The 26983-nt window shown below is 42.4% G+C and overlaps 1 protein-coding gene across 2 annotated transcripts in view; it reads left to right on the top strand.

Moving 5' to 3' along the window:
* The first annotated feature begins 24749 nt into the window (after positions 1-24749).
* Positions 24750-26983, top strand: part of LIPA (lipase A, lysosomal acid type) — a 30688-nt gene continuing 28454 nt past the window's right edge. Inside the window, exon 1 of one of the 2 annotated variants that reach the window (XM_080912121.1) lies at positions 24750-24887. The gene's annotated coding sequence lies outside the window, so the exon portion shown is untranslated. Of the gene's footprint in view, positions 24888-24976; positions 25037-26983 lie in introns of those variants that run through there. The other variant, XM_080912122.1, reaches the window with a different exon arrangement.

Consider the following 26983-nt stretch of genomic DNA (forward strand, 5'->3'; position numbering starts at 1 on the left):
ATATCAGTGGGAACCCGATGCCTCATCAGCCAGAGGTAGAGGGACCTGAGGAAGTGGATCTTCCTGGCAGAAAAAACCACTTTGCGTAGCTCTCTGGTAGTAATCTAATCTATCCACTAGCAGTTCTCCTGTATTCTTGTCTTCCTGTCTAGCTCCAGCTGAGCCCAGGATGTCATTTTAGGCATAGTTAGTTGTGCCTGACCTTTTTGGGATGCTTGGGATTATTCTTGAAACCTAACATAAAGGTCATCTGAGCTCTGACTGATGTAATAGATTAATCAGTTGATGGACTCTTGATAGAATTATTGCAAATTGGTGGACACTAGAACCAGTTTTCAAGGAAATGGGCCACTGGAAATGGATCCTTGTTCTCAGACCCTTCTATTCCTTCTTTCTAGTTCCTGAAAGCCACAGGTCAACAGTTTTCCCCTGTCATGTCCTTCCACTGGGACATTCCTGCCTTGCTACAAACTTAGATGCAGTGGAACCAGGCAATGGTGGATTAGAATTTTTACAACCATAAGCCAAAATAAAACAAATCCTTTCTCTAGTCACTCCTCACCACACTATTTTATTTTTATTTTTTGGAGCGGGGGCAAACAATATGAACCAGTGAGAATAGGTTGAAGAAATTTCAGAATGACAATATATTATCCTCAAAACAAATTCCCCATAAGCAGACAAACAAAAAGTCTTCCATTTATTTGCTGTTAGGGACAGTATCCAGGAATGTCTGACTCAATGTTCCTAAGCCTCAGCTCGTTTGCCTCTTTTGAACTTCTTGGATCCTTTTAAAAGTTACTTCCTAACTATGTGCCAATAACTATCTTGTGTCTTACATCTATTACTTTTAACCTCTGATGTATGTGGTTATTATCTCTTCTTTAGATGACCGGAAATATTCTCCAAAGTGAAAGAGACTTACTTGTATAAGATTGTATCATTTGCCTCACCCCTGGCTCTAGAATTAAGACTAGCTGAGTCGAGCAAGGGTCTACAGGTATGTCCAACCTTTGACATGACATTGTCATTTGTAAAGTTCATGCTACACAACTACACTATCAACTTACAACCAAAGAAGCCAAATTAGAAGAAGAGGAGGAGAAGGAGGAGGAGGAGGAGGAGGAGGAGGAGGAGGAGGAGGAGGAGGAGGAGGAGGAGGAGAAGGAGAAGAAGAAGAAGAAGAAGAAGAAGAAGAAGAAGAAGAAGAAGAAGAAGAAGAAGAAGAAGAAGAAGAAAGGGAGAAAAGAAAAACCACCATGTAATGATGTATATTTGCAGAGTGGCACATATGTTGACTCAGACTTACACAACTCAAGAAATAAGTACCTTCTTGCTGTAACTAAATGGGCTGGAGCCATGCGTTCACCAAGAGAACCACTGGCTGCTCATCTGGAGGATCTGGTTTCAATTCCTACTACCCTCACTGCAGTTCACGATTGAAAAGGGGATCTGGCACTCTTTTCTGACCTCTGAGTGTTAGGAAAATTCATGGGCACCAATGTTGTTAAAAGATGACGTCCCGGGTTTTGGCAACAATGGTAAAAAAAAAGGATGAAGAGAATGGGGGGAGAAATATGGCCCATGGAGTTACAAAGAGGCCTGGGGGAAAGGGAGATGGCTCTGGGGGGCCCATGTTGGGAATCCCTTCCCCCTGAGGGACCAGCCACATGACAGTATAGTACAGAATAGAGTTTATTCAAGTCATGGGAGAGTTGAGAGGGTAGTAGAGGCAGAAAGAGAAGGAAAGAGAGAGAGAGAGAAAGAAAGAGAAGAGAGGATTAGAGGAATAGAGGAGTAGAGGAGTAGAGGCGGTCCAGGAGCTTATGGAAAGAGAGGGCGAAAGGAAAGGGGAAGAAGAAGGATGGGTGAGAGCAAGGCTGCAAGAGAACAAGAGCAAGAGAAAGAGGAGGGGTCAAGCAGCCTCTTTTATACTGTCAGGTCACTGGGGCGGAGCATACCTGGCTCTTGCCAGGTAACTGAGGGGTGGGGTTTACAGAATCCCAACACTGAGGGCATTAGCCATGCACAAGATGCATAGATAAAGCATTATATACATAAAACAATAATGTAAAAAGTGCACCAGAAGTACCTTTCTTCCATTACAATATGGGGTAATTTCAACCTGTCCAGGACCTACATGTTTATAAAATTCTTTTTAGTTGAATTCACTTCAACTCAATATTCTCTACAAAATAACAGGATGGGGTCAGAAGCTCATACTCTGATCCGTAGTACCTTCACTCCTTCCCAAAGACACAATTTCATCTCCTCACATTGCAGAGAGCCTATTTATGAAGTACCTGACATACCCAGGCATAATATTAAGTCAACCCATAGCCCTGGAGCTGAAAGAGGAAGTAAAGTGACCATCTGGGAAAACTCCTATACTTTCGAGAACTCTAGAGTTACAAGAATAACTCCCATAAGGTAACAGCTAGATCAGCAGAAAGGAAACTAGATCCTTAGCTTTCTAATTCCCAGCCTTCTTTATTACTGTTAGGTAACAGTCACAGTGCGGAAAGAGAAAATGAAACTTAAAGGACTCTTGTCTTTGAGCTTGTAGACATTTTCTAAGCAGTTTTACAAGGCTCTGCTTCATTCCTTAGGTTATCAGACATCAAAGACCACAAGGTAGCAGCAATAAGACTGACTTAAAAAAGGAGAGCAAGAAGAGGCTGCTGTGTCTCTAGACCAGAACCCAGGACAGCTCCTACCATGTCCAACATCTCCTGCAAAGCTGAGCCTCCATCATGGAGCTAAGCACATACCTGGACCAGAGTGTGGAAATGTGAAGAGACCCAGAGGAATGAGAGGCAGTTACAGGTCCGCTGTGTCAGGAGGTGAGCAGGGAGGCGAACACAACGTGTTAGAAACTTCAGAAACTCTTCCTCCCTGGTTTTCTGAGCACAGAGGTAAAAATGGCCACTTTTTCACTCTCCACATGGAAGGAAATTCTGGAGAACCATTGACACTAGCCAGATTGACACGTGTTACCCAACTGTGCTTCTTTTGTGACCCAGGCACTGCCCTGAGAGCCGTGCAAACGCCTTCCAGACAGAATGTCTTTTACCTGTGAACAAATGATGAGGAGCATCATATGTTCTTCTTTTCTGGAAGGATGGCCAAAGAAATAACGCCAACATTGCCCTCTAACAATAGCAGCAGGTGTCAACAAATTCAATCCTTCTGCATCTGTGAGTGCTCTCGGAGAGGAAGCTCTGTGAAACTGTGTCAACCATCTCTGTCTCTCATCTGAGCCTGCTGCTCAGCCTTTTGTTCCCTGTGAGGACTGGAGAATCTCTTTACCAGATTTCAGTACCAATAAACAGGATTATTTGTTAATTCCAGGGGTCAAGATTGAAAATCCTAAGGGACAGACATCAGTCAAAAGTATTGTTCCAAACAAATAAATACATAATCTTTATATCGAAATCAAGATGCTATAAAAATATATCTTGGGCTTTTCAGACAACCAGTACAGAAGGCTCTCTTTCTTTGATTGGTTTGTTACTTTTCCAGGATTGAACAGGGCAGAAATGTGAATTTCTCCCTTTGTAAAAGTCCTGGCATAAAAGTTTCTCAGGCACCACAGATAAGCCTATCATTGGGCTTCTCCATCGAGGTCATTCCCCCCTTAGCTATCCGGCAATGATTGACAATGATGATGCCCACTTATATTTATTATCTTCTTCTGAGCTTTAAAAACTACATTTACTATGTTCTCTTGCACAAACAATTGAAGGCAACAAATATGCAGATATTCTAATAGAAAAATGCAAGACCAGAGACAACCCTTTATACTAGAACCTTTTCCATTTTTAAATTAAATTGAATCTCAAAGGGAAAATACTGAACTCTTAAACAAGGATAAAGCAAACAAACGAAACCAGCCCCTGTGTGTGTCTATGCTATGCCTAATGGTCCTTAGTACACAGCCACAAGTAGTCACTAGTGCTCACCTTTCAAAATCCCAGGGATTTGACCTATGGCCATTAGGATGTTCTGGACCCTGTTAAGCACCAAATAATATTTTCTATGGCTTTGTGAGCAACTAGCCTAGTCTGCTTTAGCAGCATATGAGCACACAGGATCTAATAAACTTTTATTTATAGCTGGCCTCTGGGCGAACGTTTGTTAACCTTTGTTCTATGACCCTGTGTATGACCGTGCCCAGAGTATCGTGAAGATGCAAGGTTCTATCTCCTCCTTCTGGTCTTTTCAGCCATTGCCTTACTCTTCTGGATAGCACACTCATCAGGGTGACAAAATGTTCGAATTTTTCCTTTTGTTTTTCTTGGAGTCCTTTTTTATATTTTATGAAAGCGTAAGTGTGATTCAGGCTCGTGCATTCCTGAGCTGTTGCTGTCCTGAGGCTATTTGCACTGCTTTCTTTCACCCTCCCAAACACCCTCCTCACACAGCGTCGACTATGCACGGACACACATGCCTTATGGTACCTTCCTCATCTCTGAACAGCTACCTAATCTGAGATTCCCAGTCCCGACTTTTAACCTTTACTTCTCTTCTTTCTTTCTCAACGTTTTGAATCCAGAGAGTATTTTAGAAAGAGAGGGAGGGGGAGAGGGAGGAGGAGTGGGAGGGAGGGGAGATGGGAGGGATGGAAGGAGGGGGTAGGGAGGGAGAGAGAAGAATCACTGTGTTAGCTCAGCCTCCACAGAGAGGAATTTCTACATCAGCAGTCATTTTATGACACCAAACTAGAAAACACAAGGGAGAGGGGGAGAGGAGAGAACATTTGACACTAACATTTTAATAGACTTACAGAGTTGATTGTGAGGCATTAAAAAGTTTCTGTAATTTCTGGTGCATTCCTTCTCGAATAAACAGCAGGAATGGAATGAAAAAACAGTTGTTTATGAAATAAAGCCTTTCAGTGAGCTGAGGTTCTGGGTTGGAGAGTGGCCCATGCTTGGCCTACGCCGCTAGTGGGCAGTCAAGGAAACAAAAGTCTTGTCTCTGTGTGTCTTGGTGACAGTAGAAGGGCAATATCCACAGCTGGCCTGGACTTGCCTTTGGGCAGAAAGGAGCCTAGTGAAGGGGGTGTGGCCAGTGACTACTGCTCTGAGCTGCTGGACACTGCTCCTTAGAACTGGGTGTACCTGGTACTCACACTTGCTGCTTTGCTGGAGAAACTGCTAGCCAGATAGAGCTACGCATTAAAAATATCTTGCTTCTCTGTGTTTCTTACACATTTGCAGCATTAGTCAGCTGTGTAGCTGGTATAGCAGGAACCTTTGGGGGAACTCCCCACTGTTTCCTAAAGTGAGCTCCACCTCTCTCGCTCCCCACATCACTCAGCTAAGGGTGGGTGCCTACACTCACCCTGGCAGCCAGGTTAGAACGCTGCTCCCAGCAAGCTTTGCATTGGGGTGGCACTCCATCTTATGCCGTTTCCCTCCCACTGGGTCCTGCTACTGTCGCCAGAGGGTGCCCTTTTCCACTGCTTGTAGCTGTATTATTCCTAGTTACTAAATTTGAGAGTTCACAGCTGAAGTGTTTCTGGAATGTGGAGAGAGTCGATTTTATCCATTTTTCTATGAAGCTCTCCTGAACTTTTCAGTCTCTGGACCTTGGTGCTCCAGCCAAGCTCTAGCGTAAAATTCACCTTGCTCAGTGCAACACCAGACAGGATGCAAGACCAGATCTGATCTTTTACTGTCCTTTCCAATTTTAGTGTTTACTGACATTGCTCCCTGAAGCAGATTAATTTGCAGACTGTAACATTCTGGAGAGCAGAGGTAATACGTAGTTGTCTTACAGGATGGTTCAACTGTTTGCAGCTCCCTAAAGGAGCTGGCACCTTCCTGGAGGGGAGTCTTCCTGGTTTTAATTCTTGCAAGATCTCTGGGATTTAAATTGAGGTTGAGACTCAACTGGTATAGGAGATGGCTCAGGGGCTTAAGTCACTTGACTTTAAGCCCTAGGCTCTGAGTTGGGAGGTGAGTTCAATCCCAGGGAAAGTAAAACCTGATTCCTGCAAATGGTCCTCTGACCTCCATGTATAAATGAATGGATGAATGGATGATAGATAAATGAATCTAGGTAGATAGATGGGATGAAAGATAAATGACATTTAAAGTCCTTTCAAAAAAATGAGGTTCCAAGGCTATGATGTAGCTCAGTGACAGAGCCCTGTTCATGTCTCTGGCTTCTTTCCCTAGGACTGAAAGGCAGATAAGCGATGAGGAACAGAGGGAGAGCTTTAGTTAGTGGAATGCTATTCTAACAATCCATCATACTGCTCCTGTTTCCAAGTGGTTAAACCCTTCCACATATGCATCTAGTCTTAACAGTTTAATTTCCCTCCACTTGTCCTTCTCCACCTCCTCTTCATCTTCCTTTTTCTTCTTCACATGTGATGAAATATATTAATCTACCAGTGGCACTTAACACTGCACAGGGAGTCACAGCCCCCAGAGCATCCCTCCAGGTGAAAGGAAGTTTCAGAAATACCTAGTTGCTGCTCCCTGCCTGTGGAAACAGGGGTCAGTAGGGGGAGAAGCAGGGTGCCCTGTCACTTGTAGATCCAGTCTCATGCGCAGCTCTGTAGTCTACCAGCTCCTTGGGCTGAAAGCACAAGCTGATCTCTTCTGTGCTCTCCACAGAGCCATTCCTGACAACTGGGGTGCAAAAGTCTCCTCGTGTGGGGTGCTGCCTGCACATTCTCCATTACAAGATGGCGCTGACATCCGGCTGGAGTTAGCAGTAAACAAGTCATGTGTGTACGCGCTGGGTAACTTTCCACTCCTTGAGCTCTGCCTCTCCCGTGGCGTCATAGGGCCTGATAAGTTTCAACCAATCAGGGGGCTCCACGTCCAAGGTGAGGACTGATTCCTATATAAGGGGATGGGCTAGATAGTTCGGGGTCTTCGTCTTCACGTGTTGAAAGCTTATGCTCTGCCTCTCGAGATGCATTAAAGCTTTACCGCAGAAGAATCCTATTTCGTGTGCCGCGTCGTTCTTGCTGGCGAGACGGTTGCGCGGGACATCCTCGGATGGTCCCAGGCTTAGAGTCTGTGGGTTTGGTCTCCCTCAGCTCCACCCACACTGTCTTGACAGCACTCAACTCCTCTTCCACTATAGCACCCATGGCCAACAGTGAGTGCCCCTTCATTTCCATCAAAGCTTATGGGATCCATTGGGGGATTGTGGGGGAGATGAATCCAGCCATTTGAGAAGAATCAATCAGCAATTGCCTTGCTGGTATAAAATTTACACTGGCTTCTGAGGACCTCAAGTAGCACTAGGTGGACCTGATGGACCGGCACTTCTTTGTAGGATATTTCTACAAGATCCCTTTCATGGCAGGCAAACTGGATGCTTCCCATCTTATAAGCCCAGTGTGTTTATTGTTCCACTCCCTCCCCCAGGCCATTCTCCATGGTTTACAGAGAGGGATGTAACCACCATACGGTGGGGAAAGAGACAGCTTCTTGTCAAGGGTTCTTAAAATTGTTTGTTTGTGTGTGTGTGTGTGTGTGTGTGTGTGTGTGTGTTCAGCTGTATAATCCATAGTGAGATACTTTAGCATGGGTGATCTCAGGAGACCATCACTGTATCAAGAGAGGTGGGAGCTAGTAGGTACATGGGGCTAATGAGAGCAGAAGTAACAACATAAGGAAATGGGTCAGAGGAAAATCGAAATGAAACTGGGGACAGTGGAATATGGAGAGAACATGTTCAAAGTACAGTGATTCATTCATAAAAGTCGCCTTACCTAATAACCTTGTACAATTCTTTTAAAATAAGTTTCGTTGGTAGAGAAGATATAGAACAAAGCAAAAAGAAAAACAAAAAGAAAGACAAAAGTCCTAAGGTTTAAGGGGGGGGGGGGAAGACATGTGAGATGATCATCCTTGGAACAAGGTCAATCACATGCATATACTAGAGGCCAAGAAGTAAAAGATAAGGCCAGATTTGTAGCTCAGTGGTTAGGAGCACTGGTTGTTCTTCCAGAGGACCTGCATTCAATTCTTAGCACCCACATGGTGGTTCACATCTGTCTGTAACTTCACTTCCGCGAACTCTGGCGCCCTCTTCAGCCCTCCATAGGCACCAAGTACTCAGGAGAAGCACATATAGGCAAAACTCATACACATAGCTAAATAATAATTTAAAAAGAGAGATAACATGAGATTAGATAACGAGTGATCCCCAAACTGCTAAAATGTATCAAATAACAGAGTCAAAGAGATTCAAGCCACCACCAGGAGAAACTCATAAATGTTCAGAAACCAGGTTTATTCTTCTTGCTCGCCCAAACACTCCATTTAATGTCTTCAGTCCTGTCCCACCCCTCCAGTGTTACAGTTCTTTAGAGCTAGGATTCAGGTAGGCCCCTAACACTCATTAGTAACAGCCAGGTCTGGTGTTCCTGTTTCCCACTTACAGTACTGAGGACCTTGTGGAAGTAGGAGAGGATGACAGAGCAGGAATCAAGGGGAAATCCAGGATTTTTGGCCCTGATATTCTGCTGTTTGTGTTGTTCACAAAGAACAGTTCCAGGAAGCCAAGAATAAGAGCTGTTATGAAACATTGCGAAGCACTTACTGGCTGCTCCCAACTGTACCCCAACTATCAACAGTAACATACTAGTTGATACTTACTCTGACTCAGTGACGGTGATTGTTCTCTGTAGTTAGTGGCTTGGCAATTTTGTGTTGTTCCCTTCCTAAAAAGTCACTGTGAAACAAGAAGTAATTCTAGACTCCGGTTCATTAGGTTACCCGATGAAATATGAGCAAAGAGTTTGCAATTGCCTTAATGGAGTTTACTAGAACCGGAATGGAAATATGTTTAATATGTGAAATTAAGCTGCTGCTAGATTTTTTTTATTTAGATTATTAGAAGGCTTTTTAGACAGTCCTTAGCTGAGGAACTACTATTGTGTAGATCTATCTGAATGAGGCCTGACTCTTACATAAGCCCCAAAGATGTCAGTCTGCTGGTCTGTGGACCACTCTGCCAAGACTTGTCCAACCTATGGCCTAGGGCAGCCGTGAATGTGGCTCAACCCCAACATCCTGACTTACTTAAAGAACAAGGTGTGTGTGTGTGTGTGTGTGTGTGTGTGTGTGTGTGTGTGTGTGTGTGTGTGAGAGAGAGAGAGAGAGACAGACAGACAGACAGACAGAGACAGACAGAGAGAGACTGAGACACAGAGACAGAGACACTTTGCCTTTCATAACTTGATTATATGGTTCTTGAGTAATAACTTTGTGAATGATGTTGTGTCTCAGTGTGCCCCAGTTAGTCTCATGACATCAAAAGAATGGGGACATGATGAAGATATGAAAAAAAAAAAATCAAGGTATACTTGGAAAAATGTGGGATCCAAACAGGGAAAACAATTACTAAAATTCCATGATTATCATGGGGATGGATGGGAGTGGTATGTGAGCACATATGTGTGCGTCCTCAGGGCAGGAGATCTTAGCAGGTGCCAGAAGAAAATGAAGAGTCTGTGAGAAGAGCTTGAGCACAGAGTCTAAGGCTATGCTGAGCTCAGTTGGGAAAGAATGCTCAGAGGTCCAGTCGACTCAGACCTTAGTGCTCCTGAAGTTCTTGGCAGTTTTCAGATGCTATCCTTTGAGTTTTATTTCAGAAAAGTTGCTGCAGTTGTATGTATAGTAAATACAGTTATTAATAATGCTTGCCCACAGAGACTATAGTGGCCCCAGGCTTGCACACAGTGACTATAGTATCCTCAGACATAAAAAACAAACAAAAAAAAGTTTTGTTAACTTCTTTTCCTACCACAGTATCTTCTGATGCAAGCAGGGATTGGGTAAGGGAACTTCAGAAATGGGAAAGGCCTGGGAAGAGGGAAAGAAAACGCCCCACGAAACCTGTTTCTCAGGGCTGCACCCTGACTTCAGTGTTGTTGAGATGGAGAATTGGAGAAACTGTGCAATGGGATAACTTGACAGAGTTTGAGATCAACCTGTGGTTCTGTGAGGGGTGGGGTGAGGAGCTCTAAAACAAGGTAGCAGAGAACAGGAATGGGTGTTTCCTGGTGGATGTATCCCAACAAGTTCAGCCTGTTCAGTGTAAAGGAGCACCAGCTACACAAGTTACATCAAGGGAGAAATGAACAAGCTGGGAACTTGCTCTGTTGTGTGCTTTTGGGAAGTCTGAATTCTTGGAAAGACTGGTTCTACTAATATGATCATGCCACTGACCTAGCAGCCTACAGTTGGGAGAAAGTTACAGTGAACCCCTCTTTCACACCCCCAGGGCTCATGGACTAGTGGGGACCCTGTGGGAGAAACTGAATCTGCTCCCTGAGCCATAATCTTTTCACCCTTTCCTTGCAAAAGTCTGAAGAATTTGACCGTCTGCCCACTCTCTGATTCCTCATCTATAGCAAAATGAATAGTACAAAAAAAGAAAAGAAGAAAAGATAGGACATTTTTTTTGTGTGTGTGTCTTTTCTGGGTTTGTTTGCTTTTACATCACAGATTGATCTTCACATAATTAAATGCTGACAAAACACCCACAGAAATTTGAATTATGGCTTTACTGAGAAAAGCATGTAGATTGAATGGACAGTTAAGATGTAAGTACAACTTCATTCAGTTATAAAATATCATATAAATGTATAATAGAAATAAAATTCCTCAATAACAATCTATTAAGATAAAGAGACACAGAGATATAGCTCAATAGGTGTCAGGAGCCACTTAAGAAAGGCTAAGGCTAGTAGGTGACTTCCTGGAGGTGGCCTACCTTTCTGCATGGCCTAAGATGGGTGAGCCCTGAGAGGCAAAGTCCCAAGAGACTTCATCTCAGAATTGCTTCTTGCAGATGAAACGCCTTTCCTGATATGATATGCCACTATTACATAGCCAAAGGACTCCTGGGCACTAGCCCAACCTATTGAGCAAAATTCCCATAGATCACCATAAAGATGAACTTCCATGAATTAATACTGTTTAGATGAATTAAAGACTTTAATAGACCTCCTGCTTTGATTTTAAAGGATAATTTTAGTTGTTTTGCTGGAAAGATTGAAAATAGAATGTGCCCACTCCTCATAAATAGGAAGTTAAGGATGCATAATAAGGAATACAATGAGCTTTCACAATTACACTAAAAGGAAGAATACTGGGACAAATTTGTGTTCAAGGAAAATCATTCATGTCCAAGAATGAAGCCACAGGTTTGCACTCTGATAAGGCCGTATGAAATTGTTGAACTTATTATCAACATCCTTATGTAACTCCCCTTTGTGTATAACATTCTATTTATAAGGTAATTTTCTAAGAAATTTTGTCTATAAAAAGGCCGGAGAAAATAAATATAGTGTTAGATTGGGGGGTGGAGGCAGCTCTGTTCCATTCATCTCTCTATCCACCAAATGTATACATGTATATGTCTGTTTATCTATGTGTAACTGTGCATGAACACTTGTGCAGTAGATGAAACAGGTGGACAGGCCTGGCTTGAATGTATATGAATGTATATGTATCTGTGCACATTGTCTATGCAAATGAATTTCTTTCTTTTCTTTTTCTTTCCCACTGGTTCACAAAGAGTTAACAAGCTCAGGAGCCTCTCACCTGCAAGGGGCTCTTGGCCAACAAGAAATAAGCCCTAACAATGAATCCTTTACTTAATCCCCCACTGCTAAACATCAACATCTTGTGCTAATTTTCTCTGTTTATCACTAAGCGAGTTACAGGGTAAGAGACCAGTGTATACTTAAGCATAGAAAGTTAAGTCTTATTTAAGCACAGAACAATAAGAGAGAGTTAAGTCTCTGGCATTTAATAAAGCACAGAGATTTAGGAAGTAAAAACAAAGCACAGAGAGATATAGAAAAAAGAAGTCAGTGATTTCCAGCCACAGAATAAGCAAGAGAGTGCTAAGTCTTTAGACACCGTCAGCTTCCAGTCCCCAGCACAGTTAGAGAGTTAAAAAGCTGAAGATCATCAGTCTTTTGGCCTTTGTCCAAAGCTGTGGCCGACTTCAGCTCTGTTCCCTTAAGGCTGGGTAGGTTTCCAGCAAGTAGGTAAAGTGTTTACTGTGCTGACAAGAGGACTTGAGTTCGGATCTCCAGTACTCAGGTAAAAGCTCTGCTAGTGTCTGGAAGACAGGGGAGCCAATTCAGGGGGAGACCTGTCAGAAAAACTCAGTGGTGAGTGACTGAAGAACGCACTGCTGGCCTCTACATATGGACGCATGACAGGTATACACAGGCACACACACACACACACACACACATACCTGTGTGAATATACATATATCATACACATGCACATATAGATAAGCACATATACACATACATTCATATACATGAATGAATGAATGAATGAATGAGTGAATAAATAAAAAAGACAAACATTTCCACATCTATAAAAGCTGAAGTTGTCTGGGGGGTTTTGGAGGCTGCACATGAAGGCACCCCAGTCACCTTCCTTCTCGTTGTCCCCCACGTCTGGCAGTGATTTTACAAATCAAGAATGGCAGAGGGCTATGAACCCTATCTCCTGACCTGTGGGTTGACTTTTTTTTTGTTTGCTTTCAGGGCTTGACTCAGTTTCCCTCCTCTTTATGACAAAATGAATCATGGCCTGCTGACAGCTAAACTCCAAAGAAGAATGGGTAAATTGAAATGAAACCGTGACAGTAAACTCCGACTTATTACAAGGATGGACTGCCAAACCATACCAGGAAGTGAATCACAGCTCAATGATTTTCACACATTTGCTCAACCCATGCCTTTTCCAATGGCTTTATTGTGGTATAAATCACACACCAAAAACCTCATCTTTTCTAGTGGGCTTTCATTTTCTAAGAAGCATGGATTAATCATCCCATTATCTACTTAATTTAACTCCACACCATCCTCACCACAGTCCAACCAAATCCCATCCCATCAGGAGCCAATCCCCATTCCATTCTTATCTTGATGTGCTCAAACACTCTTCTCTTAAGTGTATCCTTAGGACTAGGCACGCTGAGTTGTACACTGACTCCAAGTGTAGCCCTTTAAGGACTTCCCAGGTTATTTTCATGCAGCATTTCTTGGGTTATCTCATTGTAAAGAGAAGCAAATGTTAACAGTTTTATGCCAGATACCACTGTATTGCTTAGTGTGGGCATCCTTTCAAGAACATTATGGATGGAGAAGTTATGGCCAGTTCTCCCTATCTGTGTGTGCTACAGCAGTATTTCTTAACCAAATATAGATTGAAAATATTTAAAAATTGAATTTGTGCCGAACTTGAATTTGTTTCCCTGGTCACTGTGAATTGTTTCCTAAGTAGTGCAGTATGACAGCATTTGCTGCGTTACAGGTGTCTGTTAATATGTTTGAGATCATTCAAAATATATGGAAAGATGGTTGGTTATTTACAAATTCTATGCATTTTATAAAAACATTCAGCAGAGCTCCAGGAACAAGTCTCCCATGGACTCTGTGGGACAAATGTACCGATGATTGCCTCAAGTGTAGATGGTAAAGGTAAGAGACACATATCAGCAATGGTCCCTTTAGGAGCAACATCTAAAACCAGTAACTTTAACAAACTAAATGACTCCAAATGACCTGTGCCGGGCATTTCCTCTGCATCAAGCCTCAGTTGCATGAAAAGAAACCAGAACAGGAAGTGCTACTGGAGTCAACATATTCTGCAAAACCTGTTATAAATGACTGATGTAACTCTAGTTTTCACACGCATGTCTGGAAATAGTTATTCTGGGAATGATCTTCCCCAATTTGCACAAATTAGAAGGTTTAAAATACTAAATAACTTGAAATGGGCAGAGCTGCTTTACAATAAAAAAGAAGTGATAAAGCTTAAAAAATTCAGGCTAAATATCATACCTAATCAATGGCTATAAACACAATTTCCATTTTTTCTTAGAGCTGGACATACGTTGCTTTCTACCTCTGAAATACATAGAAACCAAGTGACTTAATTACTCAGAATAAATCAAGAGAAGCTCATACCCACACGGTTGCAATCCTAAGAAATGAGACACAGAATTTATACACAAAATGTTTCGTTATTGTAAAAATTAACTAATTACATGCCAAAACTAGTTCGGACACACACACACAAACACACACACACACGCACACACACACAGAGAAGCACACAGTTTCCAGAGATGCATGTGGAGTGACACATGTTCCATATGTAAATTAAATGACAGTAACTTTTAGGAACAGTATTGGCTCAGGACCCCCAAGAACAAGTTCTCAGTGCAAAGAAGATTTGTTTGCCCCAGAAGGACAGTACAGGGAATAAGAGATAAAGGCAGGAAGGAGATAAAGGATGAGGAGAGAACACAGGAAAGGGAGATTACAGTCCTAAAGCCAGCCACCAAGCCTCACTTCCTTATCTGGTTACTTCCTACTCCTGAGTCTGACTACCAACATCCAGCTATTGAAATATTGAAGTCCAGCAATCAAACTCCCTTTTGGCTCACCTAATGAACACAGTCAATTAAAATGCAACACCTCATTCTAATGTGGTGTGTACATGGTACAGACACAAATTCTGCAGCTTGTCATGCTTGTTGATAAATTGGTGAGAAACAAATTGCTAACACATTAATCAGAAAGAATATTTCAGCATCTTTTTTTTTTACATTGGTAATTTGTCCCAGAAGGCACAAGGGAGTGGCTCTGGATAGAGAGAAGACAGACCTGGCACTCAGGAAAAAGGCAGTTTATAAAGGAAAAGGGGGTAGCTTCCTGTTAGGATAAGATACATAATTTTGATTGGCTATGTTAGTTAGGTGAGCCAAAAGGAACTTTGATTGCTGGACTTTAATACTTTGATAGCTAGATCTTGGTAGTCACTCTCAGAAGGAAGTGGCCAAATAAGGGAATGGACCTTGGGGGATAGCTTTAGGAGTATAATCTAATAAATTTAGCAAGGGAGAGGGAATGGGGGAGAAGGGCAAGGCCTGTCAGAGTTATGCTTGACACTTGAGCTGGTCCTGAGTCCCTTCACTGTCAGATAACAAACAGACACATTTACGTGGTTTTATTTATGTCTATTAGCCTTAACAGTTTTTTTCATGTTTAGTGTGTGCACAATTGTATATGGATATGTGTGCGCATTGTGTGTCACAGCCCTTGTAGAAGTCAGAGGCCAGACAACTTCTCAGAGTCTGTTCTTCTCTTTTACTGTGCACTTTCCTGGGATTGAACTAAGGTCATCAGCCCCTGTCAAGAATCTTTACCCATTAAGCCAGCTCATTAGCTCTGTGTGTCATTAAATATAATGTGTGGTAATAAACATTTCATAAGCATCTTTAAAAAAATTGTATTAGGTGAGTACTTTCATCATCTCCATTTTACAGAGAAGATGTCAAGAAATGAAAACATTGAGAAATGCACTAGCTGTTGTAGAAAAACATGCATAGCTCCCATTAAATTGCCAATGTATTTAAAAAGTTGCTGAGTATGTTCTTTCTGACTACTATTTAAACTATATATTCTTCACCAGTTGATGTGGAATTGGTATACCCATGTGCAGTAACTAAAAGGAGAAGCTGCAGAAACTAGTTTCATGAGAACCAGTGTTTGAGATAAATTTTAGAAGCAGACCCAGTGTAGAGCAGCTGGTAGGTTGGCAGTAGTGTATAAAATGGACTACGGGCTGGATGAAGACATAACAGACAGATGAGATGGCTTCAAAGGGACTGAAACATATTACACATGATAGTTTAAAGTCGGAGAAAACATTTGTCCAGAAAAGGGCTGAAGATTAAACAAGGACATAGCATGAAAACCCCACCAGCCTAGGAATGGGCAGAAGTAGACTCCCTTCAAAGGATGTGGATGGCAGAAAGAACAATTGCAGATAGGAAGGGAAGGTGGCACTTGTAAGAGCCTCAGAACTCTTGTCCAAAGTGGCACTTGCTGTTTGGCACATTGTCATCATGTGTGATAAGGTCCCAGTCGCCTTTTATGTACTTTCAAGAGAAGTTAGGCTGAGATATTTTGAATATACTCTTCTGACCTTTAATTGTTAAATGTTAAATACAAATTTCCAGAACTTTAAAGGCTTGGCTGAGCTGGTACATGAAACCCATCTGAGGGCTCCTGGGAGTGCTGTCTGATTGGGCATAGTGCTCAGGTACATTTATGTGGAAGATTACTTAAGGCAAAGGCTTATTCATTAGCTCAGGGCTAGGTCTTCAGAGTGCATTTACAGCTATTGCTACAGAGGATCAAAAGGAGTTTTGTGCTAGGAATTAATGAGCTCTTATTCAGAAATGTCTAGAAATTCTCCTGGTGCTGGCATGCGCTATGGCTTATAACTATCAGCTAATTAACTGGAAGTAACCGGAAGGCCCAGAATAGTACAAAGAAGTTGCTGTGGTTTCCTGTTTCACACATCAAAACCTGGAGAGTCCTGGCTTGCACTACACCATTTTTCATTATAGTAAACCTGCCTCCCCACTGCCCCCTGCCCTGCTACACCACCGTCTCTCTCTGTAATTTGTTTTATTTGGTTGTTTCACCTATACCCTAAAAATGATTTCAGAAGAACTTACAACAGGAAAAAAAAAAGAAAGAAAGAAAAGAAGGAAGGAAGGAAGGAAGGAAGGAAGGAAGGTAGGTAGATAGGTAGGTAGGGAGGGAGGGAGGGAGGGAGAAAGGGAGGGAGGGTGGGAGAAAAGATGCTTTCCTTTGGGAGAGAAGACAGTCACTGAAATTTTTGGAGCACATAGAGTTGGTGTCCCTTGGATTCTCAAACACTGAAATGTGTGTAAGGCTGAAGGGCAGGCAGGGGTAGGGGTGGGGGACTGTTAGAGGACCAGGAAACGTAGACAATGGTCTAGTAAGATGGAAGGTCTCTGAGTACCAGAGTAGGGTATGATGGAGTCTCAAATGTGGAACCAGAGATTTTCTTGGGGGACATCTTGCCTTCTTCTGGCAGAGAAGGGTCAGACGATCTTCAGGTGCACTGTAGTTGGTTTGTTGGTTTGTGTTGATTTCATCCATTCTTCTGCACTTTCCCGAGACAAGTCGAGATCTCATGCATCCTAGGCTCATGGGAGAATGCTTTTGAACTTCTGTTTCTCCTGCTTCTACTTCCTGGGTGGGGAGATGGCAGGTGTGTGCCACCACACCTGGTTTGTAGAGTGCCGGAGAGTGTGCACTCATGCACTCACAGCCCCAGTGTTCGTGCCTCCAGCTCTGTTCTCTAAGGCCGGATATTCTTGCTCAGTTCAGTCCGGTCTCAGACTGTGTGTCTCATCTGCAGAAGAGAAAGACAACCTGCTGAGGGGCTACTACTTCTGCAAGGTAACACATAGACTTGTTTCTGCCTCACAGGGAATACTCAGTAAGCAGTAATCATTGGTATTTTTACATTTAAAATATTTACACTTACTTATTTGCTCTTTCTCTTGTGTGTGTGTGTGTGTGTGTGTGTGTGTGTGTGTGTGTTTATGCACTCATTTATTGAGGTCAGACAACAACATAGAGAAGTCAGTTCCCTCCCTCCACTGTATGAGTCCTTGGGATCAAGCTCAGGTCACTGGGCTCAGTGCTAAGCACTCCTTATCTTCAGAGGGCAATGTGCCAAAATATGCTTGCAGATCACCTTTTAACTCTCTATTCTTTGTTTCCTCATGCTAGCAATTCCATGGCCTCATGTACTCTCCTAGTACAATTTATTTTTAGATCACATACAAGCCTTCCTTTATAAGATAAAGTCATCTATCACTTGCTTCTTTTTATAGATTCCTTCTTTTCCTATTCATGCCTTTTCTTCTTGAGATCACTTTAACCCTCTATCCTTGTTCTCATGATCACCACAGCTAATTAATGCAGTAGTCATTGGACTAGATGGCACAATTATCTCCTCCTATAATTCCAAGTTCAAGGCCAAGTCTCATAATGAGCAATTTCTACAAAGGATCTTGTAGGTTTCTGTGGGCCTCTTCGGTTATATTTTCTACATCCATTCCCATGGCCCTGAAGGCCAAGCAGAAGGTTTATTTCTTGTCCTCCACAGCCTCAGGACCACCTTCATTTCTCATTCCATAGAGCCTCGTCTGTTTCATTTATTATGCAGTGATTAGCTCTGAGCAATGGGGGAGATATATCCCCCAGAAACAGAGATTGAAAGTAAAATAGGGGAGACGGCAGATCAGCTTCTGGGAAACAGCTATCATAAGCATTGTCAGGGATCAATAGCCTGGTGATTCTCCGGGGACAAGAACTGTGTCACACTCTGGCTAACACAGCCGTGCTGCCCCTGCCACAAACTCACTGCCCCTTTGCTTAAATATTAAAGAGTGGAGTATTTGGGTCAAAAAGAGTCTTAGTGACTCTTCTGTGGTGGAAACACCATCTTACATCCCTACAGACAGTATATGAGATTCCCAGTCATTTGCTCTTTCAACTGGACAAAATCTCAGTGTATAGCTAACTCTGTTTTGGAACCTGCTACAAACCATTTCCAAAGCAATCCTACCACTTTACCTTCAGCAGTGTGTGGGAATGGAAAGCCCTTCTCGCCTTTATCAACATTGGCTAGTATCAGCCTCAAAAAACTTATAGGCATCCTTGTAAGTATAAAGCAATACCTCATTATCATTTGAGATGGCCTTCTGAAGAGCAAACTTTTTTTAAAGATCTTTTAAAATTTTTCGTTCTTTCCTCTTTTATGGGTCACATTTGTGTGTGTGTGTGTGTGTGTGTGTGTGTGTGTGTGTGTGTGTGTTTGTGTGTGTGTGTGTTTGTGTGTGTGTGTGTTTGTGTGTGTGTGTGTTTGTGTGTGTGTGTGTGTGTGTGTGTGTGTTGTATGTAAGCCATCTGACTGTGCAGGCAGCAAAGCTGGAGGGGCAGAGCCATGTATGTCTGCTGGTACTGCAGATGGAGCTACAGCACTTGCTGTTACCCCCTTCTCGGTTTTTGTCTTTATTTGGTCCAGTCTTATAGTATTATAATTAAGACTTATATATTATAATTAAGTATTATATTATAGCATAATATAATAAGTATTATAGCCCCATTCTTCCCTTTGCAGAACAGTAATGTGTCTTCTGTGCCATTATATGTCGGAAGTATATAATTTGATTTTTTAAAAAATTTTACAGGGATTTGCAGTTAAAAGGTTGCCTTGAGTCTCAGAAGAGTCTTTGGATCTTTTCTGTTGCTGTGATAAAACACCACAACCACGGATGCTTTTCGAAGAAAGAGGGTTAGTGGTTTGTTTCTGTTGTTGTTTAGCTTACAGTTCCAGGGGTTAGAGTCTTTAATGATGGTGACAGTTTGACATCAGACAGCAGGCCTGGTGTCAGGAGAACATCTTGATTCACAAGCACAGAGAGAGAAAACTGAAAATGGGGTGAGTCTTTCCTCAAAGCCTGTCTCCAGTGACACACTTCCACCAAGGTTTCCAGTGTCCCTTGTTGCAAAGCTTAGTCTGTCTTCATTGAATTGTTGGGGCACCTTAGTAAAGAATCTTTCAGAGTCCACTCCAATAATCATATTTTCATCAACTTTAACCTAAAACGAATTTTTCTTCAGCCCAGTGTAGTGTTATTTCATCACTTGCAAGATGTGTTTAATGTCCAATCAAACACTTTAAAGAAGCTCTTTTGATTCATCTTCTTCCACACCAGCCTGCTGCCTTAGGTCTCCCTGAAGTTTCCTGTCTCTGAAACTAAGAGAAACGGCTGGATTGTATCTGAATTTCTGCTCTGGGCGGTAACCTGGGAGTTCTTAACAGGCAATCCTTTGTGCACTGCTGGGTTCATTTTCCTTGTTTTCTTTTGTTTGGAGATTGCTTTTCTTTTTATTGGAGCTTGCTTTCCAACCCTCTAGGTTGTCCAATAGGAGAAGTACTGTTTCCTAAGTTGGTGTTTCCCCAGTTATGTAAGACGGAAGAGCACATCTAGTCATTGTTACTCCATCATGGCCAGAAGCAGAATTTCTGGTAGTGTTATTGTTTCAGGATTGGCCAGTAAGTTGATAACGTGAAGTGCCTACCCTGCGCCTGGGGTTATAGCTTTATTGCTTAGTTCACACATTACAGAATGACAAAAGAGAATTCCTCTTGAAGTAGTTTAGACCGAGAGCAAGCCTGTGTTCGCATTCTCTCCTCGTCCTGTGTCATCTCTCTGTAGACTGTGGTCTATGACCTGTCTGCTGCTTCTGTAGTACATGTTTGATCTGACCCTGTTGCCTCTCTGACTTGCCTATTCCTAACAAAGGACTTTGCTCTATACTTACTAAACAGCACAAAAATCATGGTATGAAAAGGGTATGAGGATGTATATATATATTTTAAACAGAACTTTTTAGCAGAGATTTACCAGGGAAACTGATCCAGAAGAGCACTTACCTGCACACGGATCTTACCAACCATATCTACACATTGCTTCCAACACCTATAGTGCATATTTGTTATTTAATATTGCTATTAGACTCTTCATATCAGTCATTACTGTAACACACACACACACACACACACACACACACACACACACGCACGCACACACATTATTCTAAGTTAAGTCAGGGGCATGGAAGAGTACATAGTTTAAAATTAAAGTTGAACATTTAGCTTAGGTTGTAAAAGCTGATTATATGAAAAGTTCATGACATAACTATATAGTTACATCGTCTTTTTCAAGGTAAGGTGAACTTAAGCAGGTAGAGTGATCTCAAGGCAGATTACCTACTTGGTCTCAAGGTCTGGCAAAAGTTCAATTACTCTAAAGGCAAGACTATTTTAAGAAAAGGATACTGTCACTCTATAGTATAATACTTGCTTTGTTTTCTTTTCTGTTGTTATTATAAAATACTGACCAAACCAAATTGCGAATGAAAGGGTTTATTTCAATTTAGAGATTACAGTCTATCAACAAAGAAATTCAGGGCAGAACACACTCAATGAACCAAGAGGCAGGAATGGAAGCTACTGACTTGCGTCTTTGGACTTGTTCAGTTAATATTTTTATATATGTCAGACCCACCTGCCTCGGGAATGGTGCTGTTCACAGTGGGCTAGTCTCTCCTTCATCTATTAGAAATTTAAAAAAAAATTTACCAGTACAGACATTTCCTCAGGCCAATAAATGGATTCATCTTCTCAGCTAAGGTTTCATTTTCAGAGATATGTCAAATTTACAACTGATGCTAATTATGACACCTAGCAGAAGTGTAGCCTTGGTATCTGTCCCCAGGACCAAAATAATAAAACAAAACAAAATGTCTAAGTTGAGCACTATCACGAGCCAGAAGCTTCCTCTTACAGCACCTGGGTTATTCACAAGCCATTGTACATTATAATGGTCTAACACCAGAAGTGGGTTGGGTATATTTTCCTTATCTGGGTGGAGGGATTTCTTGGTAGTACGGGATTGTTTCCTCATTCATTCACAGATTGTGATGTGAATCTAGTTTTCCTGGATTGCAGTTTGAGTGAGTTCACTTTCTATCTCATGACTTAAGGGAAAACAATCTTTCTAAACTCAGTTTCTCTTTGTGTAAAATGGGGATGCAAAGGTCTTGTATTGAGATCCCATGGGGAGGACTCAGCACCACAATGTGTAGAATGCTCAGTGGAGGGGTTGTGCTCACCAATCATCCCTGGGCCTTGCTGGGGTGCTCACTTATTTTTATTTATAAAGTTCATGTGTTCTAGGTCTTAGCTTTTTAAACTACAGGTTACAGTCCTACATGGCGGTGTCACACACACACACACACACACACACACACACATACACACACACAAAATGGTAACACTAAAAATGCTCCTGAATGAGTAATTACCAAAAGTATATTCAAAATCAAACACGTAGGAATGTGATGTGCTTTTGGCAGAACTCGCCTGTGTTATGAACATCACTGCAGTCTAGATTCTGTCCATGTTAATGTGTACTTTGTTCCCCATGCCAGCATGGACCGCGGACAGACTACCTGAAATCCCTTTGTTCACATTATTGACAGTCATGAGTAACAGTGATTGTATTGCATAGTAAAAGTTTTCTCTAGTTAGTTTGACCAAGGGTTTATCTATCTTGTTTATTTCTTCAAAGCTCCTAGTTTTTCTGATTCTTTGTTTAGTTCTTTTTGTTTCTACTTTGTTGATTTTAGCCGCAAGATTGATTATTTTCTGTCCTCTACTCCTCTTGAATGCATTTGCTTCTTTTTGTTCTACAGCTTTCATGGGTGCTGTCAAGCTGCTAGTGTATGCTCTCTCCAGATTCTTTTTGAAGGCACTCAGAGCTATAAGTTTTCCTCTTAATATTGCTTTCATCATGTCCCATAAGTTTGGATATGTTGTGCCTTCATTTTCATTAAATTCTAAAAGCATCTTTAATTTCTTTTTTTTTATTTCTTCCTTGACCAAGTTATCATTGAGTAGATAGTTGTTCAGCTTCCATGTGTATGTGGGCTTTCTGTTGTTATTGAAGATAAGCCTTAGTCCGTGGTAGTGTATGATAGAATACATGAGATCAATTCAATGTTTTTGTATCTGTTAAGGTTTGTTTTGTGTCCGATTATATGATTGATGTTTGAGAAGGTACCATGAAGTGCTGAGAAGAAGGTATATTCTTCTGTTTTAGGATGAAAGGTTCTGTAAATTAGTCTGGAAATCATTCTACCAGAGGACCCAGCTATACCACCACTGGGCATATACCCAAAAGATGCTCCAACATATAACAAGGACACATGCTCCACCATGTTCATAGCAGCCTTGTTTGTAATAGTCAGAAGCTGGAAAGAACCCAGATATCCTTCAACAGAGAAATGGATACAGAAAATGTGGTACATTTGCACAATGGAGTACTACTCAGCTATTAAAAACAATGACTTCATGAAATTCCCAGGCAAGTGGTTAGAACTAGAAAATATCACCATGAGTGAGGTAACCCAGACACAAAAGAATACTTATGTACTCAATTAGTCCAAAAACCTCACAATGCCCAGGACACAACCCACAGACCATATGGAGCTTAGGATGAAGCAAGTCTAGGGTGTGGATGCTTAGGTCCTGCATTGAGGGGGGAACAGGATGATAGCAGGAGGTGGAGGCAGAGGGGGATCTGGGAGGTAGGGGGAGAAAATAGAGGGGCAGTATCAGGTACTGGAGGGAACAAGAGAGTAGTACAGAGGGTCAGAAATATGAAGTGGTGGGAGGGGGTATGAGAAACTGGGGATAGCTACTGGAGAGTCCCAGATGCCAGGGAAACGAGAGGCTCCCAGGACACAATGGGGACAGTTTTAGCAGAGAAGGAGAGATAGAACCTGTAGAGACCATCTCCAGTAGATAGGCACGGCTCCCTGATCGAGGGATGGGGCCAAGCACCCATCTCAAAGTTTTTAACCCAGAAATGTTCCTGTCCAAAGGAAGAATAGGGACAAAAATTGGAGCAGAGACTGAAGGAAGGGCCATCTGAGGACTGTCCCACCTGGGGATCCATGCTGTCTGCAGACACCAAACCAGACACTGTTGTCAAGAAGCACTTGCTGACAGGAACCTGGTGTGGCTGCTCCTTAGGAACTTCAGCCAGTAATTGACCAATGCAGATGTAGATGATTGGAGCCAACCATCAGATTGAGCTCAGGGACCTTCATGGGGCTCTGGGGGAAGAACGGAGGAGGATTGCAACCCTATAGGGAGAACAACATCAGCTGACCAGACCACCCACCCAGTACTCCCAGGGACTAGACCACCAAACAAGGAGTACACATGGAGGGATTTAAAGCTCCAGATACATATGTAGCAGAGCATGGCCTTGTCTGACATCAATGGAGGAGAGGCCCTTGGTCCTATGGAAGTTTGATGCCCCAGGGTAGGAAGATGCTGGAGAGTTGGAACAGGAGAGATAAGGTAGGTGGGTGGGGGAGCACCTTCATAGAGGCAAATGGGAAGGAGAAGAAAGAGGTTGTAGTATGAGGGCTTTGTGAAGGGGTAATCAGGAAGTGAGGTATCATTTGAGATGAAAACAAATGGAATGATTAATAAAAAAATTTTTTTGGCTGTTATAGAAAGGTAACAGTTAAATTATAGAAAACCAAGACTTAATATTTTCCTACCATCATTCCTCGGTGTATAAGTATATAATAAGCATACCTTTGAACTTTATTGTGTTTCAATGTTTGATTTTAAAAGTTATTGTTTGGTTCCCTGACTGAGTTTTATAAAAATGCATAAACTGAAGTTTTAGCTTGAGATAACAGAACTTGAGCAATTTTTGAAACGTCTCTAAAAATACTTCTGCCCTTCTGAGTTATGTATTTACAGGCCACAGTGGTCTCATCATCAACACTTATAACAACAAAATATCAATTAATTCTGAAAACCGTTTTTATGTTGCTGAATGGGTCCAGCAGTATCAAGTATCCAGTCAAGATATCATTTTGTAAAAGTTAGCACATTTGTCTCAATAATTTTGTCTGCAGAAAATGGCAAATATATATGTATATAGATCTAAATTTCTTTCTAATTTATTATCAAAAATGCTTGATTTGTATACGTATTTTGGATGCCTTTCTAGTGGAGGTTGAACCACAGTTTCTGAAGTGAAAGGGGATCATGAGAGGAAGAAGTTTAAGATGCTCTCTGCTTTGGAGCCGAAGGAAGCTCTGGCTGGGCTCGGAGCAGTGCAGGGTTGGGCTGAGTCTCTTGGGCAGACAGAAAGCGCATGCTCCTCTGAGTCCGCTTCCCCGGGGCTAGGTTGCTAGCCCGGAGGGGTGGAGTCACCGGGGTACTTCCCGGTGGTGGACTTCTCTGACTGGCTGTGCAAAAGGCCTGGGCAGGGTGGCTGCTGGATCCTCCTACCAGGTCGGTGAGGGCTCCTGGTTGGCCATGCTTCCCTGCTTTTAGTGGGCACTGCTCCTGGAGATTGAGGTTGGAGGACCACTCGGGGTGAGTGACTGCCTCGGGCCTGGCTCGGTGCTGCGGGCTCGGGAGCTGGTGCCCTGCGGATTGCCAGGACTGGGAGAAGAGGCCCCACCACGGTCTCTGGTTTCCAGTTGCTCTGCTCCCGGGGCATGTTCTGTGTCGGGTACCCGAAGGTGCTTTGGGGGTGGCGGTTCAGTGGGTATCAATAAGAACTGGACTCTTCTTCCCTGGGCGCGATCGACAGTCAGGGACCCTGCCCAGACAGAGTTCTTGGACTGGGGAACAGGCAAAATACCTGATTCTCCGTCCTCTTCATCCTCTCCTCCCGTTAGCTCTCCCACGTAGTGTTAGCCAACTGCATGGTCAACAGCAAATTTGGGCGTGGGTCCTGTTTAAAAACTCCGGTGATAGTGCTGTATAATCAGCTAGTCCTTTGCTCCCTAGTATTTGACTGGTGTGTTCACTTTACCTTGAAGAATGAGCTTAGTAGTACTGTTGACTTGGTAGAGAAGAGGCAGACTGTAGGAGGCACTGCTGCGGCTGGGGCATTGCCAATAGTTTAGCAGTTATTGAAAAACTGCTTTGGGCCCTTATTTTTCGTCTGCCTCTGAACGACAGAGCTGCTCCAGCCCACTTTTCAAAAGTAGCATTTGTATTAAGAGTTTATGCAGGACTTGTCAGAGTCCTGGAGTTTCAAAGTTGAATCAGTCTTCAGCTCAGCTCCACCCCCACTTCCTTTCCCTGGTGAAATGAAGGCAGACAGATAATGAATTGGACTGTTTAAAGCCATAAGTACTGTGATAAGGGTGTTCTAAGTACCTAGAATAGCACACTAAACCCAGCTCGGAGTCTTATCAGACAACCTCTTCTGTGAGAATTACTTGTCAAGTTTATTGAGCAACAGCGCTGTGTTGGAAGGAAGTCTAATGGGTGACCTTCCACAGGAGTAGCTGCCACATGCACCACCCCTCGGTGTGAATGCCCTTCAGAGACTTTCAGGTTTTGTAAGAAACGGCCTCCACCAAAAACAAATGTGCTTATTCAAAGAAGAGTTGAGAATCTTTATTTATCTATCGATTTGTTTTTTTTTAACACTCGCTTTTCAGTCAGTTCCCCCTCCCTTCCAGTACCGAAGGACCTCTGGAACAGTGACCTTAAATTAAAAAGGTAGCCTTAGGCTGTGCTGCATAAAACCATGCTGGTTCCTAAAAGCATGCGTGGCCAGGACAAACTCCAGACATCATCCCCTCCTGTCTGAAATGCTGGAGATTGATTCTTGCCTGGAGAAAAATAAGTTCATGGGAAATTGCAATTTCCTAAGAAATGTAGATTGCTTGGTTTAAGAGAGTCTTTATTATTTTCAAACAACAGCATTGGGATATCAACATTGCATTGTAAGGATTTCTAAGTTTTGACACGTACAAATACCAGGAAATTAGTATATTCATATTACCGGAGGAGTCCCTGCGCATGATTGCTCCTTGGGGATTTTTCCTGCCTCTTCTCTCCAGACTGTCTTCTTCCAGTATAAGGTTACATTTTCTCCAAGTTTTATATACATTGAGACAATTCCTTCACTCTCTCTTTAACCCCCTCCCTGACTTCTTTGATGTACATAATTATTTTGAGATTTGTTTATTTTGTATGCTCACTGGTGAAGTAGGTATCCACACAATTTAACTAGTCGCTTATTTAATTTGGTTTCCCTCCCCACCCCCTTGCCTTTGGTTGTTACATACAAAACTGCTATAATTTAAGTACAAGTATTTAGGAATATGCGCACCTGTCTTTGAAAATGATCATATGCATTTTTATAGGTCTGGATTACAGCTCCAACATTCATCTTAACCTTAGTCTGAACACTTGCGCCACCTCACTCTTAGCAACTGCAGTGCTTTGCTACAATGTAATTTCTAGCCATCATTGGGGTGGTCTTTGTTGACAGGTGGAGCGTTTCTCTTTTCCTTTCCTTTCATTTTTATTAGCTTGGATGGTGAATCCTGACAAATAATTTCAGGAAAGAACAAACTTCGGATATAGTGGCAGGTCAGAGCTAATGTAGGCGGCACTTAAAAATATATTTAAATCCGAAGCAGAACAGAAAATGTGGAGGAATTCTA

Source organism: Micromys minutus, assembly GCF_963924665.1.
Source record: "Micromys minutus genome assembly, chromosome: 2".
In the NCBI taxonomy this organism is placed as follows: domain Eukaryota; kingdom Metazoa; phylum Chordata; class Mammalia; order Rodentia; family Muridae; genus Micromys; species Micromys minutus.